The 16,775-nt window shown below is 37.1% G+C and overlaps 1 protein-coding gene across 2 annotated transcripts in view; it reads right to left on the reverse strand.

Moving 5' to 3' along the window:
* camkvl (CaM kinase-like vesicle-associated, like) overlaps positions 1-16,566 on the reverse strand; it is a 39,616-nt gene extending 23,050 nt beyond the window's left edge. Inside the window, exon 1 of one of the 2 annotated variants that reach the window (XM_017414938.3) lies at positions 16,256-16,566. The gene's annotated coding sequence lies outside the window, so the exon portion shown is untranslated. The remainder of the gene's footprint in view (positions 1-16,255) is intronic. The other variant, XM_017414939.3, reaches the window with a different exon arrangement.
* Between the last annotated feature and the right edge of the window lie 209 nt (positions 16,567-16,775).

Raw genomic sequence — 16,775 nt, forward strand, 5'->3', positions numbered from 1 at the left:
TGTATAAAACGCACAATTCAGCTTCAAAAATGACAAATTAACAGAGGCATGTGGGTACAGAGGATTCATGCAGCATATGAGTATTCTTTAGAGGAATACAGGTCATCATCTCACCAAAAGAATATATTAATTTTGTCAAACATTTTCTTGAGCTGCCCTTCACTGTCTGGCTTGCACATTAAGTAATCCCAGGCAAAGTGAGAGAGACTAGTGGTAAAATTTGACAACAGCATCAATCATCAGTGAAATGTAACCTACTTTTAATGAATATGACCTCATCTGCCTCATGATATTGTTTTTGGAAAATATTTTTGATTTATTTTAATGAACTTAACGAAGGTAACAAGTTAAAAGTAAAATTTGACCTCTGCCTTACCCAGTTCACTAAATATGAGTGCAGACACTTTTAACAGCTTTTTTTTTTGACTAATGGAGGCTGTTCCACTTGAGTTTGTGTTTGCACTGCCAGTACTGTGGTCAGTAGTAGTTTATACGTAGTTCATATGGTTTTCTAACTTACTACATCAGAGCAAGAGCTTTGTTAACATAAGAGGACCCATTTGTGAGACAGCTGGTTATTAGGCTGGAGGGTGTAACGAAACAGTAATTGATCCAGACAACATAAGTGTACTACGACGGGGTAAGAATCAACCCAATACCCCAACACAACAACAACTTTTAAAGAACACTAAAAACCAGAAGTTCTCTGATCCTGTGCAGCATGTTTTAAGTGTTTCACTGATTTAGAACAACTAATTGAAGGAAATCAGTTGTTAGGAAAACAGTCATCTAAGCTATGTGATGCTGTGGGCCCTCGGGACCAGGGTCGGGGGCTTCTAACCTAAACAATACTTCTTATCGTTTGCTTTCAACCCCCTACTCCCGCCTAAAAATACACATGAGTGCCCCTTTGGGGTTTGCAGTCCAAGCTCATTCCAAGATTGTTTCTTTAAAACAAATAAAATTTGTCATTAAAAAATTGCCAGATTTATTAGAGTTTTTGTTTATTTCTTCACTTTGGAAAGGGCTTGTAAAAATCTAAGTTTAGTCTGATTAAAAACTTTGTTTATGTGTGGGTGAGACATTAGCAGAAGGAAAAATGTTATTCTGCAAAGTGTCTATGCAAATGTGGACTAAACCCTTAGGAGTAAAACTACTCTTTTGGAATTTTTATGAGCAGTTATTCATACGCGGTAGTGATCCCACTCTCAGGTTGAAAACTCAAGGATTTTATTGCGTTAGCTGGAAGCACTAAAAGTCACAGCTCTTCAAGCAAAGGTTTTGTGTTGGATTTTTACACCACATCACTTCTGCACCAGCCAGTTATTTAGCTGGACAACAGTCTGCATTGGAACATGGTTTATGTAATGTAATTCGACATTGCATTACAAATAAACAAATTACAAAAAAGCAAACAAACACTGAATTCAAAAGTGATTAATGTATGGATGACTAAATTAATTCAGAACACGAAGATCAAAACAATCAAGGACTGATAAACTGAACTGACTCAAGTCAACTCACTGTAATGGGAAAACATTGGGACTTTTTGTTTCTAATTCTAATAACAATAATTCTAATAATAATAATATTGATAATACTTTTAGAGAAAAAATGTTACAGGCAAAAGAATTTGACAAAAACTTTAATTTTAAAAAGGGAATTATAGGATATTCAACTGGTTGGCTAGATTGTGTTTAAACATTTTGGGACAATATACACATGCAGACATCGTGCAGGTAGGCCTTCATCTTTCACATACATACAGTAAATGTGCAATACTGAACAAAAACGCTTAAGACATTCTACATTTATTTATAATTTCACAAAGAATTCAAAGTCAAAAGAAAAACTTCAGAAAGTTTGAAATTCTACTGATCAAAACAACTTTAATTGATTAAAAACAAGCCTGATTTCTAGAAAACAAAACATAAAAATGAGAGATGACTAAGGATGGCGGAGTCCAATCCTGGTCCTGGAGGGCCACTATCCTGTATGTTTAAGATGTGTCTCTGTTGTGGCATACATGATTTTGACATGTAAACGTAACAATTAACAAGCTTCTGCAGAACTGCAGACCTGTTGAAGAGCAGGGGAACATCTAAAACATGCAGTAAAGTGACCCTCCAGGACCAGGATTGGACACTACTGACTAAAACCTAAAACTAAAAGTTTTGCACAATTTTGTAAGTCTAAAGGATAGAAAAAGGCTTATTTGTTTATTAAGTCTGACATGTTCAGGATGTGCACAATAAAGTAGTACAATCTGAGGGAAATAAAGGCATCTGTGCATTCTGACGTTGTGTGCAGAGTGTCTTTTTAATTATTAACTACATCCCATAATTGCACTTCACCTTAAATAGCTCCTTCTGCATCGTATTCCAAAACATGTCTGACTTACTCGATTGCATCCACTATCAGAAGGAGATGATGTAAGCGGAGGAAAAGAAGGAAAATAGGAGGCAAGAATGACACCTGTTTTCAGTGCAAGAAGGTTTTTAAATGCGTTTGAAGACTTTTGAGAAGTTATTGCATCAGATTCTCTGGGGGAAATGCAAAGCACACAGGCAATCATAAAGATTTAACTAACACTTATTACAAGATGAAGAAACTAATTGTTAAAACCAAAAGAAAAATATTAAAACTCAATGGTTTGACAAAATGGAGCCAAAGCAAAGATTCTTAACCTGACTTATCCTATCAATTAGACAAATAAAATTACACAACTTTCATGAGGAACTTCAATATGAACAATACAAGTTCAGAAATATGTGAAATAGTTGAGAAAAACAACTGCATTTCTAAGCAAACTAACCGATGTTTCTCTTTTGCAATTTGTTCAGGCAGTTGTGTCATGAAAAAAAAAAAAATCTAATCAAAGATCAGAAGCCAAAGAGAGAGTGTATTGATCAAAAGGAAAAAAACCTTGTAAATCTACTCCTCGACTTATCATAAAGACAGGGATGTCACTGTAAATGTGGGTTAATAATGAGACAGAAAGGAGCAGGATAAAATGGTTTTGGGGCAAAAGCAAAACGAGCAGAAGGAAGAGGGATCACTCACAGAACGAAATAGGATGGAGACGGTGTTGACAAGGAAAAAGACAGCGTGAGGGACCAAAAAGAAAACATGGAAGACGAAGGATGTGAAGTCTGTGAGAGAATCGGAGTGAGAACACTTCCGTGAGAAAACCAGAAGTGTGTCTGTCAGTGTGTGTGAGTGTGTGTGTGTGTGCTAGGAAGGGAAAAAAAAGGTGCTTTTGTGAAATATTCAGTGTGATAGAAGACTTATAGAAGCAAAATCCCCTCCCTGGAGAGAAAGGAGAGGGAAAAAAGGGGGGAGGGGTGGTGGTGGGAGGAGGAGCAGAGAACAGGAGGAGAGAGGGGAGCGGCGATTGAAGTTTTGGATAAGAGTCATAAGGCTGGAGACCATTTCAACAGAGAGGTCTCTGCTGTGAAGCTTTGTGTAGGACTGTCAGGGCCTCCTCTATTTTTAAACAGTGTGTGGGTATACTGCTCACACCCTATAGTGTTCAATATACCTGTGGAGCTTATTGAGCCTATGTGGGATTTTTTTTTTCTCTGATACATTTTTAAGCATAGGAAAAAAAACAGTCCCCATCGATCAGATATTAATGGGTTTTTGATACTGTAAAGGAAATTGCGATTTCACTGCATACTCCAGTCATAAGGGAGTCGAGCATGCATATGTAACCAGCTCAGCATTTATGGAACTGCTCTCCGAAGGGCCTAGGAGCCCAGATTGGTGGAGCTGTATTATCGATTTGCCTGAACACAAATTTTCAAGATTTCGCAAGTGTTACTTCACTACATCAAAGTAAGAGCAGCCAAGCCTGACACAGACAGAATATTTGTGACGTGATTAGTGTTCTGTGTAAAATTTAAAAAAGCTGTGAGGTCCCCAAATACTTTGCAGGTGTATTCTTGGGTTGAATTTGTCACTTGGATTTTGTTTTTCTTGTCTGTTTTTTGCCAGATGAAGCAAAACTAGCCACTTAAAAAAAAGCTAATTTCTAGCATATGTGTCTAACTTTCACTGAAAGAACAGCAACAGAAAAAAAGTTGAACATAACAAAACCTAACATACATGTAGTAAAAACGTACCTGGCCCAATCTTAACCTTCAAGGTGAAAGCAGTGTTTCACCTGCTTTAATATTTCACCCTCACACACTTCTGTTTAAAATGCAAACTTTGTAGTTATTCTAGGCGGAAAGAGACAGAAACCTAAGAGTCACGTAATGTGGCCGGAAAAGGAAAATAAAATACATGCTTTGAGCTTGGACATTTACATCCTTTACCTGGAGGAAGAAAAAGGTAGCTGCAGGACACATAGCACACACATGGTGATCTGGATAATCTATTTTAACCTGTGCCACAAACTGAAACACTGATTTTATTATCCTCTGATAGCAGCAGCCTATTTCAGCAAGATAATGCACCCTGTCACAACAGCGAATAAGACCCAAGGAAGACTCAAGAAAGATGACATTGTTATGAATTGGAAAGTCACTGGTGGAAATGAGGCCCAAATAACAAGACAATAAAGGCAGCAAGCAGACAGAGAGGTAAATCTAAGCTAAGAATTAATAATTGAACTTCAACAAAATAGAAATTTGGATATCAGGAGCAGGCAACACCAAAAAGGAAACAACAGGGACCTAAAACAGAGCAAAGACAACCTAGGGAGTTTATATACACTGAAGAAAATAATTACAATAAGCTGCCGATTACAAACTGAAACCAAGTGTAAGTTGACACAGGAAGTAAACTTAAACAAAGGCCCAAAGAAAATTAACAAAATAAAACAGGAAGCAAGTTACAAAACAAAATCAAGTAACTACATCTGAAGAATACAAAACATGAATAGTAAGAACAAGATAAGCTTTAACAAAACAAGAGACAGAAACCATAAATTATTATCCACTTCAGTTCCTTTGGTATGACAAACAAGACAAATCTATGTAGGGCCACCTGACAGCTTTCACGATGAAAAGGAATAATTCAAAAATAATAAAAAAAAAAAAACAGCAAATAAAATCTTTAGCCTGATACAACACAAGTCCCCAGCCCCGGTCATCAGGGTGCACTATCCTGCCTATAGATGTTTCTCTGCTTCAACACACCTGATTTAAATAAATGAGTCATTAACAGGCTTCTGCAGGACTTGACAACATGCTGAGGAGGTAATTAAATCACTTGAATCAGGCGTGTTTGAGAAGGAAATCATCTAAAACATGGAGGGCAGTGGGCCCTGTGATATGAGACCCTCAGAGGTCCGGTGGGTCAGCGTGTTGGAGCAGTCATGCTTGTGGCTTGAACAATATTACACAGCTGCTGTCATGTATTTTTGCTGTAGTACAGATTAAGCCATCATACATACCAAATTATTATTTAAAACATCAAAAGTGCTACACCAAATTATCCTTACCCGTTTGACCACTTTTACTTTTCTATCTGTTTGGTTTTGCTCACCTTCTTCTTCTACCTTGCTTGGGAAGGAGTTTTTGGTGATATTGTTAAAATCTCTAGGATTATGGCTGAAATTTTCACATCGGATTTCTTCAAACTATGCACATGCTAAGTAAGTACCTTCTTGAAGAAGTGTAAGCTTCCAACAAAGGTGTTGCTCTTCTGTCTCTACTATCCAGGGCTTTTTTGTTTTCCACTTAAAAGAAATTATTTTGCCACACATGTTGTTAATTTAAAAAAAAAGAGGCAATTGCAGAAATGATACATTGACAGGTTAGATTTAAGCCATCGCTTGACTTTTAATCTGGCACTGTTTTGGCAAACTTTTAATTAACAGATTTTTCACAAATGACATGTAATCATTTTTAATTAGCAGTAAATATTTAGCATGCTGACCCAGGCCTTTGGATTGAATTACTCCTCTATCTTTTCACAACCGCACGGAGTAGCAGTAAATGTTTGATCTGCTCAATATTCTGTTTATTAAAGGTCCTAAATTGATGTTATTACTGGCCACTAAACCACTGAAATATGTGTCATCCTTCAGCTGCCAGCTATAACTCAGCCAGAAACCAGTTGGGTCTAGTCCTGACGCAAGAACAGCACTTTATTTTCACATTAGAAAGGATTTTCTATATATACTTTGTATTAATTCACTCCAAAAGACATAATTTAGAAAAAAAATAAAATGACAACTCCCCACAGAGAGGGCATTGTTTGTGCCTGACAGTCCTTGGACTGGCCAAGCATTAGAAATAATGTGATGTGATGACTGTCATTATTGCACTGATATCACTTTCATCATTGCACAAGTTTGAAGTACTTTACACTGATAGCTTCATAGCCCTGTAATTAAGAAGAAATGTTGTATTTTATTTCTGTAGGATGAGCAGCGCCTGAATTTATAAGACCCATTTCTCTTTCTGTCTTAAAAAGACAATGTCATATATTTTGCGAGAACATCCTCATTTATTAGCTTTATTTGAAAGGCGTATCACCCCGCCAGCATATTTTATTATCAAAAATGACAAAATATATAATAAATGCTTGATATTGTACTTTTGGAAGGGTTTTTTTCAGTATAGTCGTTTTTTGCCAGGGTCTTTGTTGCTGCAAACATTTAGCGCAAGGACAAATTATATTATGTGCTGCTTTCACAGTGGATCCAACATTTAGCTTTAAAAACACACTGGTTCAAACTTGGGTCCTTTGTCTCTTCAGACATTGCTTTCAGAATCAGCTCTTTGTAACGACATCGACTAACTGCATTAGTCGACAATTGTCACATCTAGGTTTATGTCCAAAACAAGACAATGAACTGCAAAAAAAAACCACAAAGCAGTCTGATGTGGCGGTACTGTTCATCTTGTGAAATAGGCTGGATTACCTAGAACCTGGTCAGCACCAACATTGGTTTGCTCTAACGTTTTTTTTTTTTTTCTTGTAAGCAATTTCTTCACTATTAATTAAAAAAAACTAAATAAATCAGCATTTACCTTGAGGAAGCAGACTGGAATACTTCCAAACTGTCTGTTGTCTCTCAGACAACTCAGTTCACTGTCTCTTTACAGGTAAGCAAAGACACCACCTGACTGTTTCTGAGGGTTTTAAGCTTTGCGAACAGATTATCTCCCCCCATGCATCAATATATATCCAGTTACTTAATTACAAGTACATAGCAGCGTTCAGTCATGTGTGTACCTGTACAACCCAATCATATGGTAACTCACATACTGATCTTATATAAATACTGTATATGAAGAGAGCTGGATCTTTTCAACACCATCTTATAGACCGATTACATGCAAAGACCATAAGAAAAAAGGCTAGGAAGCATCAATGAGCGACATATTTTTTCTCTTTTTCTTTATTTGAGCTGAGGTAGCTTAAAGGCCCACAAAAATTTAATTTGAGGGATCTGGTGATATTTTGGCAGAGCAACGCAGACACATTATCTTTACGGCTGAATACATTTTGTTACGGCACCAAGGTAATGAATTTTAGGAAGACAGGCTCTTACAGTGTGTAAAAATCCATTCACTGAAAAGCACAAAATTACAGACTGGCAAATTAACGCTCGCCTTAAGTAACGCTCAGCTATAAACACATTTCAGCTGGAGGTTTGTTTTCTGCTTTCCACCAAATTTCACATTATTTGAAGATAGAATTTTTTATATATGTGACAGACTTTGTGAAAACGGTCTAATTTTCTGCAGGGCATAATGTTTTCCAAAGCGTTGTTAAATTTACTGCTATATTAAGGGAAAGCAGCAGAAAAACACTCTCTTTTTGGCACAATTTTGAACAAAAGGCTAAAGGCAAATCACAGAAGCCGGATGTTGCCAGTTTGACTTCAAACAAAGCATGTACTTTCATTGATGACTTTATGAATCAGCGAAAAATACAAAATTGTATCCCCATGCGGCACTCAATGGTAGTTCAATTTTGGTCTTTTCTTAGAATGGAATTTGCAGAGGAGAATTTTTTCTTTTTTTTCCCAGTCTTTAAAGCATTTTTAGATCCTGTCTGAGGTGCCAAGACTGGGCTGTGAAAGTGTATGAAAGCATCTGGCTGTAAGTGAGTAAATATGTGAAGATTTTAGGATTACACAAATCTATTATTGCCAGTGTCTTTAGTGTCTTTGAAAATCTGCCATTCTGTCTGAAGAAACTCTCTGTCTCTGTCTGTCTATCTATCTATCTATCTATCTATCTATCTATCTATCTATCTATCTATCTATCTATCTATCTATCTATCTATCTATCTATCTATCTATCTATCTATCTATCTATCTATCTATCTATCTATCTATCTATCTATCTATCTATCTAAAGTTATATATATGGAACAGTATGGCATAGCATAAGAGTTGGAAGAAAGAAGAGAAGTGAAAGAGAGGTGGCTGCATCAAAGGAAGATGAGGACCAGATTTGATTTTTAGCCCTAAAATCACTAAAATAACAGAATGCACTTCAATAAGGAGATCTGTCTTGGTTAACCTCCTCGGTATTAAACTTATCCATCCTAGGAGAGGGAATCTATAGAGAGAAAAAAAAATCAGGGAGGGTTGAGATGAGAGAGAGAGAGAGAGAGTGACTGAGAGAATGTGCATCTGCAGAGCAGTCATATTTCACCTGTAGCTAGCAGAGATCTTGGCTTGCATAATGTAATGGGAGTATAAAGCTTCTTTTATCACCAGCTGAGCCAATAAATCCTGATCCGTTCTGACTCCCTCAACCCTGCCCAACTGCTGCGGTTCTCTTTGCTGAAACAAGCAACCAGGCACCTCCACCTCCACCTTCACCTTCACACCCCAGAATGTCTTAGCTTTGAAAAACAGGCTTTATGAGGTTTTGCACCTGTCACATAAATGTGCAAATGAATACATTTATTATCCAAGTGGGGTACTAAATTTGTGCCAGAAAGGTGAAGACATTTTGCATCTGGCCACGTTGCATATATAATTACAGGAATTTCCTTTGCAGAGCGCAAACTATAGAAAGAAGAGTTTAATTTTAATGTGTCACACCAACATACTTACTAAGCTGGGCTCCTTGCAGCTCAGCGCCAGTGTTGAAAACATTATTTACTGCCAAAAACACAACATGTTTTAAGTTTTGTGTCAAATGTGACTGAGAGCTGCAGTGAGGAGCACTCAGGAGTGGCCAGTGGAGAGACTGTGTAAGAGACGAGAGTCTCCATTTATGTCAATTTATTTGGAAGAAGCAACTTTGATATTTATAATAACTTAACCTAAGATCATGGAAAGCTCTTACTGGAAGGATTATGCACCTAAGTGTTTTGAATTTTCAAATTTTACACTACACTTTGAGAACAATATTTTATTTACAAATGTATTTAATTATGTTTGTTTGCTTATTTTTTGCTGGCATGATATTGTTCAAATTTTCATTTGTGTTGCCATTTATATACCTGGAATCATAATTGTCCATGGGTATACCAGGGGTAGGGAGCAACCAAAACTCCAAGCACTAACAGTTCACAAGAGACCTTGTTATTTTGTGCACAACCATGCATAACAATGTTTTCAAGATTTGACCAAAAATCTTAAAACATCAGAATTTTTCAAGATAAGCTTATTGTCCTTCAAAATTCTGATATGAAAAGTGGCAGGCAATAAGTTATAAGGATGCTAAGGCTTCAGTTTTTTTTTTTTAATTGTACTGATAGTTCTGAGCCAATCATCTTAAATATCCAAAGAGACTTGTGTTTAAAAAAAACCAAACAAACAAGCAATGAGTTTCTGTGTCATTGGTCACTGAAAGCTTCCTAATTATCTGCAGCTCTGTTTGTTTATGACTCTCTGCTAATTTGTGCTGCTCCTGCCTTGGTCAATAAAGAAATGAGCCGGTTGCCTCTCGTGTTTGTAGATCATCGCCGTTTTTGAATTTCAATTATTCAACTGGACACTCCCACTGGTGCCATTTCTGAGCTGCATCAAGATTCCCTTGGATAGTAAACATCCCCCACTCAGCATACATTAATCTCTTGAATCAATCCACGAACGGCGCCGAGATGCGTCACAATCACAATGGTAACAGCATTTCAAATGTTGCTTATTTTCCCTGGATGTTTTATTGCTTGGATTGGTCTCCCTCTGCTTCCTCCAGCAGAAAGTCCCTGTCATAACTGTTTTCAATTAAAAAGTACTGAGCTGCAGCTGTCTGACTATTGCCGTTCAGGGCAGCGGTTTCCAGAAGACGAGGAGTACTACTACTGGCAGCCCCCATTACGATCAAAAGGGGAGCCACCGTTGAAGGACTGATGAAGCAGTGGCTTTTTTGGATCCATTTTTACAACAGCTCGGGGTGTTACATAAGGAGCAAAGTAACTGGGGCTGGTAGAGGAAGAACAAATGACGAATTCCAATGACAAATACAACAGGCAAGCAATAAGTGACAGCTTCTTAAGATTGGATTTCTAACTTCTGCTTTCATATATTTCCCCATCTCCTCTTCTTCGTCTTTGTCAAAAAAAAAAGCATTGCTGACACTAATGTGCATAGCATTTTCTCAGTTTATTTGTACCCTTTATGCCATTTTCTGATCTGTGACCCAGCTTCTGTATGCTGGCCCAGATTCTAGCCCAGTTTTGACACTTTTTTTTTTTTTTGCTGAACTCAATGAAACGTCGAGCCAGAAGTGCTCCAAGATTAGCTCAGTTCAGTCTGCACTGGTGTGAGGAAAAGCCCCAATTAACAGGTGAGCGTAAAACTGGGCCATGCCCTGTATGTTAGACTGTGTTGCTTGGCCTCTAGAGAGCTATTTTCAATGAAGGAAGAAAAAAAAAAAAAACTACACGAGTCTGGTTTTGTTGTCTCCTCTGTCTGCTCCAAAATGCCATGGCTGCTGTTCACACACCTGTGTAATGACAGAGATAAATAAACTGAAGAGGAGAGAATATGTCAAGCCAGAAGAACAGCGAAGTAAGAAACAGCCGGAGATGAACGGAAAAGATGTCAGCAAAAACAACTAAGAGAAGAAACATTTAGATACATATTGAAGAGAAGAAAAAAAAAGTGATAAATGAGAACAGAGACAGAAAGGACAGTACACAGAGGCTGGTAATGAATGCCGTTTTAATGAAGTACTCTGTCTGTTTCTCATTTCTCCTCCTCTGATCTTTCTTTTCTTTCCATCGCTCCGCGCTTTCCTCCATCTATTTCGCTCTCTTTTCTTTAATACTAGTAAACCCCGGGGAATAGGATAACTCATTACTAATTTATTGTCTCTCCCTACGGATGTATTAGCAAAGTCTTGAACGCTTGTTAATTAAGCGCCGCTACAACAAAGTGTATGAAAACAGTTTTTGTATCTGCTGCCTGCAAAATCCCAGCTTTAGAAGAATGATTTTGCTTATATTTTTTTTTATTATCCTACGTCTCAAAGTTTGAAAGAAGAGGTCAAAACTGTGAATTAGATGTGTATAGCAATGACTGGAAGGGAGGGGATAAACAGATTTTAATAATGTAAAAGTAAAATAAAAATATGATATGACAATTTTGACCTTTTTATGTTTACTTTCACTTCAAATATAAAACACTAGTTTGCATGAAAATGCTAAAAGAAGATTACATTTATTCTTTCCCTGCAACACAGCTTTGCACACCTCACTTTAAATTGCAGTAATTTGTTGTATTTATCCTTGTTCATATCAATGAGCATGCAATGATTTGTGGGAAACCATTTCACCGTGGGCTAATGATTTTATGAAGATATTTGGAGTCTAATTTTTCTTCCTGCTGGGTTATGTTGGCCTTCATGTTGATTGGAGTGTTTGTACTTTGGACCTTCTCGGTTTCAGATAAACAACAACAACAACAAACCATTCTTCTGTTTGTGTGTCCGCACTGACAGAGCAGCTCAGCTCTGTGTGTGTCGATGCATTCACACACGCCAAAGTTAGTCCTGCCTTTTGATTTTAGCTTGTGCAAGAGTAACCGAAATATTGAAAAGGTCACAAAGAAATTATTTCTGCAAATGTACATATAAGCTGCACAGCACAATACCACAAATCAAACCACGTGTTGTCGACTCTTTTATTATTTGTTGCTGAGTCTTTTCACATTCATGAATACGCATATATTAGCTTTTATTGTTAGCAGCCCGACAGCATGTAAATGTATAAAGGAATAAAAAAAAGGACAGAAGAGGTTTTAAAACTTTATAGGCTAAAAAAATGGCTTTTTAGTTTTCATGTGAGTGGGTGAATGTGGCTTATAAAAACGTAAAGTGCTTTAAATGGTCAGCCAGACCACAAGGATTTAATAAATGTTTTCTGTTAGAAATGCAGTCCATTAGCAGTTTGCACATTAACTGCTGTCATATACCATGCTTGATGCTTTGATTTTCAGTAAAGCCTTTGTACTTGCTACATCAAGTACAGACTTTTTTTTCTGTGAGCCAGCACACCCATAATAATTAAGTAAATTAAAAGTCAACATGAAAATAATACATATTTTCCACCACCTTGCATACGCAATCTGTGCTTGGCGTATGTAATGGGGTGACTCTCAGCTACTACCACATTAAGTTTAAGTCTAATATCTGTAAAAATGATTATGATATGGCTATTTCTGTGTTTACTAAACTAAATTAGCTGTGGCAGCCATCTTAAATTGGATTGACTCCAAAGCTTAATCAGTTGTAGATGGACATGCAGTGATTACTTTATAAGAGTTTTATTAAAATCTGTCCAGTGGTTCAGGAAACATTTTGCTAACAGGCAAACATAGTTGACTCTAACAGTCAACCTTCAGTTGCTACAACCCTAAATTTCAGCTAAATATTTGGAAAATTGGCTTTTGTTGCTTATGTTGAACAGTTGTGGTTGCCTTGAGTTCATTATTTGTTGTAAAAATACATTCAGTGACAGGGCAGGACATGAGAAACCTCTGGCACCAAACTCAGTTATGAGGAAAAAAAGAAAACAAAAACATATGCTGTGTGTGTGCTGTTTGTCCAGAAACTTGTTCTTATGTAACTCCGTGAAGAAGGAAAACAACAAAAACTTTCCTTTTACTGCTAGCTGTGAATCATCAACATCTTTTTTTTTTGACAAACCAGTATATGCCACAAATACTACAAAATCCTTCAAAAACTGTTGCCTTAAAGCACCTGTTGCGCACAATGATTGCTGCTGGTCACCCACTCTGGAAACATCGAGTGAACATTGTGCCACATTTTGCATTAAGGATCCAAAACGTCTTGTTGATGGACTGATGCACAATTTTAGGTTATAAAATTTGCTGGCTGCTGGGACAGAAAATCATTTGCAGTTTGCAACTTGTTTGTTAAAAACCGCATCAAGCAACACAATCTTATTAGACATTTACTGAGAAGCATCCCTGTTATCATCTATCATACCATTACATTATAATGGGATATTGACCAAAGTAACCCACATCACAAATGCCATTTGTAAACAATATGAAGTTTTTTATTAAATCTCATTTTTCTAGTTTTTCCTGTTGTATGCTTTCCAAATAATTAAATTACATGAATTCTAAGCTATTTGTAATAGATTTTTTTGTAATTACCCCAGACAAATTATATATATGTATATATTTATACCATATTATGACTTTTTAGAGAAAATATTATGTTTTGTGCTTTAGAACCTGGAGAAAAAGAGATTGAAGTTTGAGTAACTTTATCAGGGGAATATCTCTTTTGAAGTGGGGTTTTATAAAAAGATTGTGAATAATTAATATCTTACCTCTTATAGATAGGTCCTTGATTGACTGCAGTTTGGAAAAACAAAGTTTTTTTTTTTTTAACGTAATTGACAAGCTAACACCTAGTTCAATTGGGGCCAAAACCAAAGTTGACTGCTGACATCTTAAAACTACCTAAACTCTAAAAACTGTCTAAGCAAACATTTTAAAACTCTTTACACCACCGTTTTGCATTACGTGATTATTCCAGCTGAAATATAAGGATATTCCTAAAGAAAATTACCTATGCTGCTGTTTTCATATGTGTTTTGCTCCTAAAACACACCTTAGTTATAAAAGGTACTTGAATAGGATTGGGAAATGACCTGCATTAAAGCAGTGGTCTTGATCTGCTTCAAGAGCCCTGATTTAAAGAAAGAGCATTTTACAGGTTTCTGTAGAACTTGATGACAAGCTAAACAGGTTGTTGAATTGTTTGAATCAGATGTGTTGTAATGAGGAAACATCTAAAACAAGCAGGTCAGTAGGCGCTTAGGATGCTACGATTTAACCATCAAAAAATCAATCTTTTTCACAGTTTAACAGCTAACGGGTCCTGCCACCTTGCTAACACACAAACTATACAAAGTATAGCGAAAAAAGCCAACCAGGCCTTGTTCTGAAATGCACTAGATTAAAAACTGTATTATGAGTTAAGAAAGGATGGAATCAAATTTTCACGTTTATTTTTCAAGTGCCTTGTTTTGTGTCGAGCTTGTGGTTTTTTTCCAGAGAGACCTTGCTGCAATGCCATGCTTTCAACAAGTGACATTGACTTTTCAGATACAAGCTGAACCTGGGCTGGATAGTTTTATTTTAATTTGCTAAAATATCAAGCTGACTTTTTCCTTTTATTTATTTATTTATTTACGCTTTGCTGTGGCCGATACAACACGCAGTGAAATCTCTTCAAAAACCTCTTCAAAGTTCCTCAAAACCTCAAACACAAAACAACTTTAAGGTTCCAATAGATAGACAGACAGACAGATAGATAGATAGATAGATAGATAGATAGATAGATAGATAGATAGATAGATAGATAGATAGATAGATAGATAGATAGATAGATAGATAGATAGATAGATAGATAGATAGATAGATAGATAGATAGATAGATAGATAGATAGATAGATAGATAGATAGATAGATGGATGGATGGATAGAGAGACAAGCAGCTGTACAGAATAAGTAATACAGGATAAAAGAGGAGTGTGCATATTGTGAAGCTGACAGCAGAAACGTGTGAACTGTGTGAGATGTGACACCTGAAATGTTTTCTGTTCGAAGGTTCTTCGCACCTTGTTACATAAAACCAAAGCAAGTGAAATCTACAGGCTTAAAGCATCTGTGAATGGAAAAACACTTCTGCTCTCTAAAGTCAAAAGGATGAAAAGCGCATCTTTTTCCAGTCGCCACTTTATTTGTTTTCTTACAGCTCAGCAGCCTCTCCTATGCTCTCTCTGGGGTGCAGTTGTGTAGTAGCTTCCACTAGATTTACTCTGATGTTTTCTCCTCTCTCCTCTTTCATATAAAGCCAGTTAATGAGGCCAGTAGGGGGTGGATTCCGCTTTTATTGCAAGAATGAAATATGGTGTGCTAGTTTATCCATTGTATTTTTATTAAAAAACAATTTATCAGTTCTGATATGTTAAATTATTCAATTTATGCATGCCTCCGGTTTTCTGCAGCTTTTTCCTCTAAGGCTGTTCCAGAAAAAAAAAATCCTTTAAACATTCTGATGCTCGACTCCCAACATTTGAGCTCAATATCTTATCATTTCCAATTACCCACTTTAAACCTTCATAACACCGGCCTTGTTTTAAGGTTAGGGCTGAGACCAAACGTGGAGAAAGTAGGGTATATAGTCAATACTTTTGCACAGGTAATGTATAACTGATGAGTAAAGCTCCAGCTGGAGGCAGTGGAAAAAAAAGTTGGGGTGGATATAAAGGCATTGCTTTCCTAAACCTACTTTTTTTCTTCATCTTAGAAACAGCTTCTCAATGGAACAAAAAATGACTACAAGTGGATCTGCAGCAACTGAATATGCATTAAGAGCGAATGAAGCTTGTAATATGTACTGTAAAATTATAGAGGCTTTTTAGTCCTTTAAACTGGATGTAGAGGTAATACCCTATTAGAAAATGTGAGTTTTTAAGTGTGAAATACAAGAACAGTGAAGTCGCTTTAAGCACCCCAAAATGGATGGTCATCTGCCAAGCTTTTTTTAACACTTAAACAAGCCAAATATATATATAACCCGTTATGCTGTGATATTGCTTTTAACTTTATTTTGGCATGAGAACAAACCTCTGACACTTTTTGTTCCCTGCGGTTGCCACTTGGAGATTTCCACTGCAGCTGTTTTACGCACGCCGGCTGCGCATAATCATAATGTGAAGCGGCACGCTGGGAAACGTCCCTTTGATTTTTGGATCAATTGATTTTTTTTTTTTTTTTTGGTGCTATTACCGCCCACATGTATTACAAAGGCTTGTGCGGGCATAATTAATTGAAAGTTCGCCTTACCTGGAGTTGTCGCGGCTCCGGAGAAGTGTGGGTGCGCGCAGCCCCCCTTTTCCAAAAGAAAAAAGAAAAAAAGAAAAGACACAAAGCGAATATCAGAGAAGTGTGGTCCTGCGCGGCGCTCAGGGCTCAGAGAACAGACAGATTTCACTAATTCTTTGTTGTTGTTGTTGTTGTTGTTGATGCACCAACAGCGTCAGAGAGGTGAAGTAAAAACGCAGCTCCCGCTCTGGCACGACTGTCTGCTCATCGGTGAGAATTAGTTTGCGTGCTTCTGACTGCCGCCCTCCCTCCTACTCACTCACTCACCCACTGTCTCCCACCCATGAGAAAGAACTAATCTTTAATCTCTCTGTCTCTCTCTCTTTCTCTCACTCTCTGCCTCGCGGGAGGGTATCTTGGAATAATGTGAGATATGTATATTTTTAAAAGCTCCTGGAGGCTCAAGTGAGCGCCTTTCCACCACTTCTCTGTAAAAAAAACAACCCCTTCATGTTTTCACAGCTAGAATAATTTTTATTTC

Source organism: Kryptolebias marmoratus, linkage group LG8 (genome assembly GCF_001649575.2).
Source record: "Kryptolebias marmoratus isolate JLee-2015 linkage group LG8, ASM164957v2, whole genome shotgun sequence".
NCBI classification, from domain to species: Eukaryota; Metazoa; Chordata; class Actinopteri; order Cyprinodontiformes; family Rivulidae; genus Kryptolebias; species Kryptolebias marmoratus.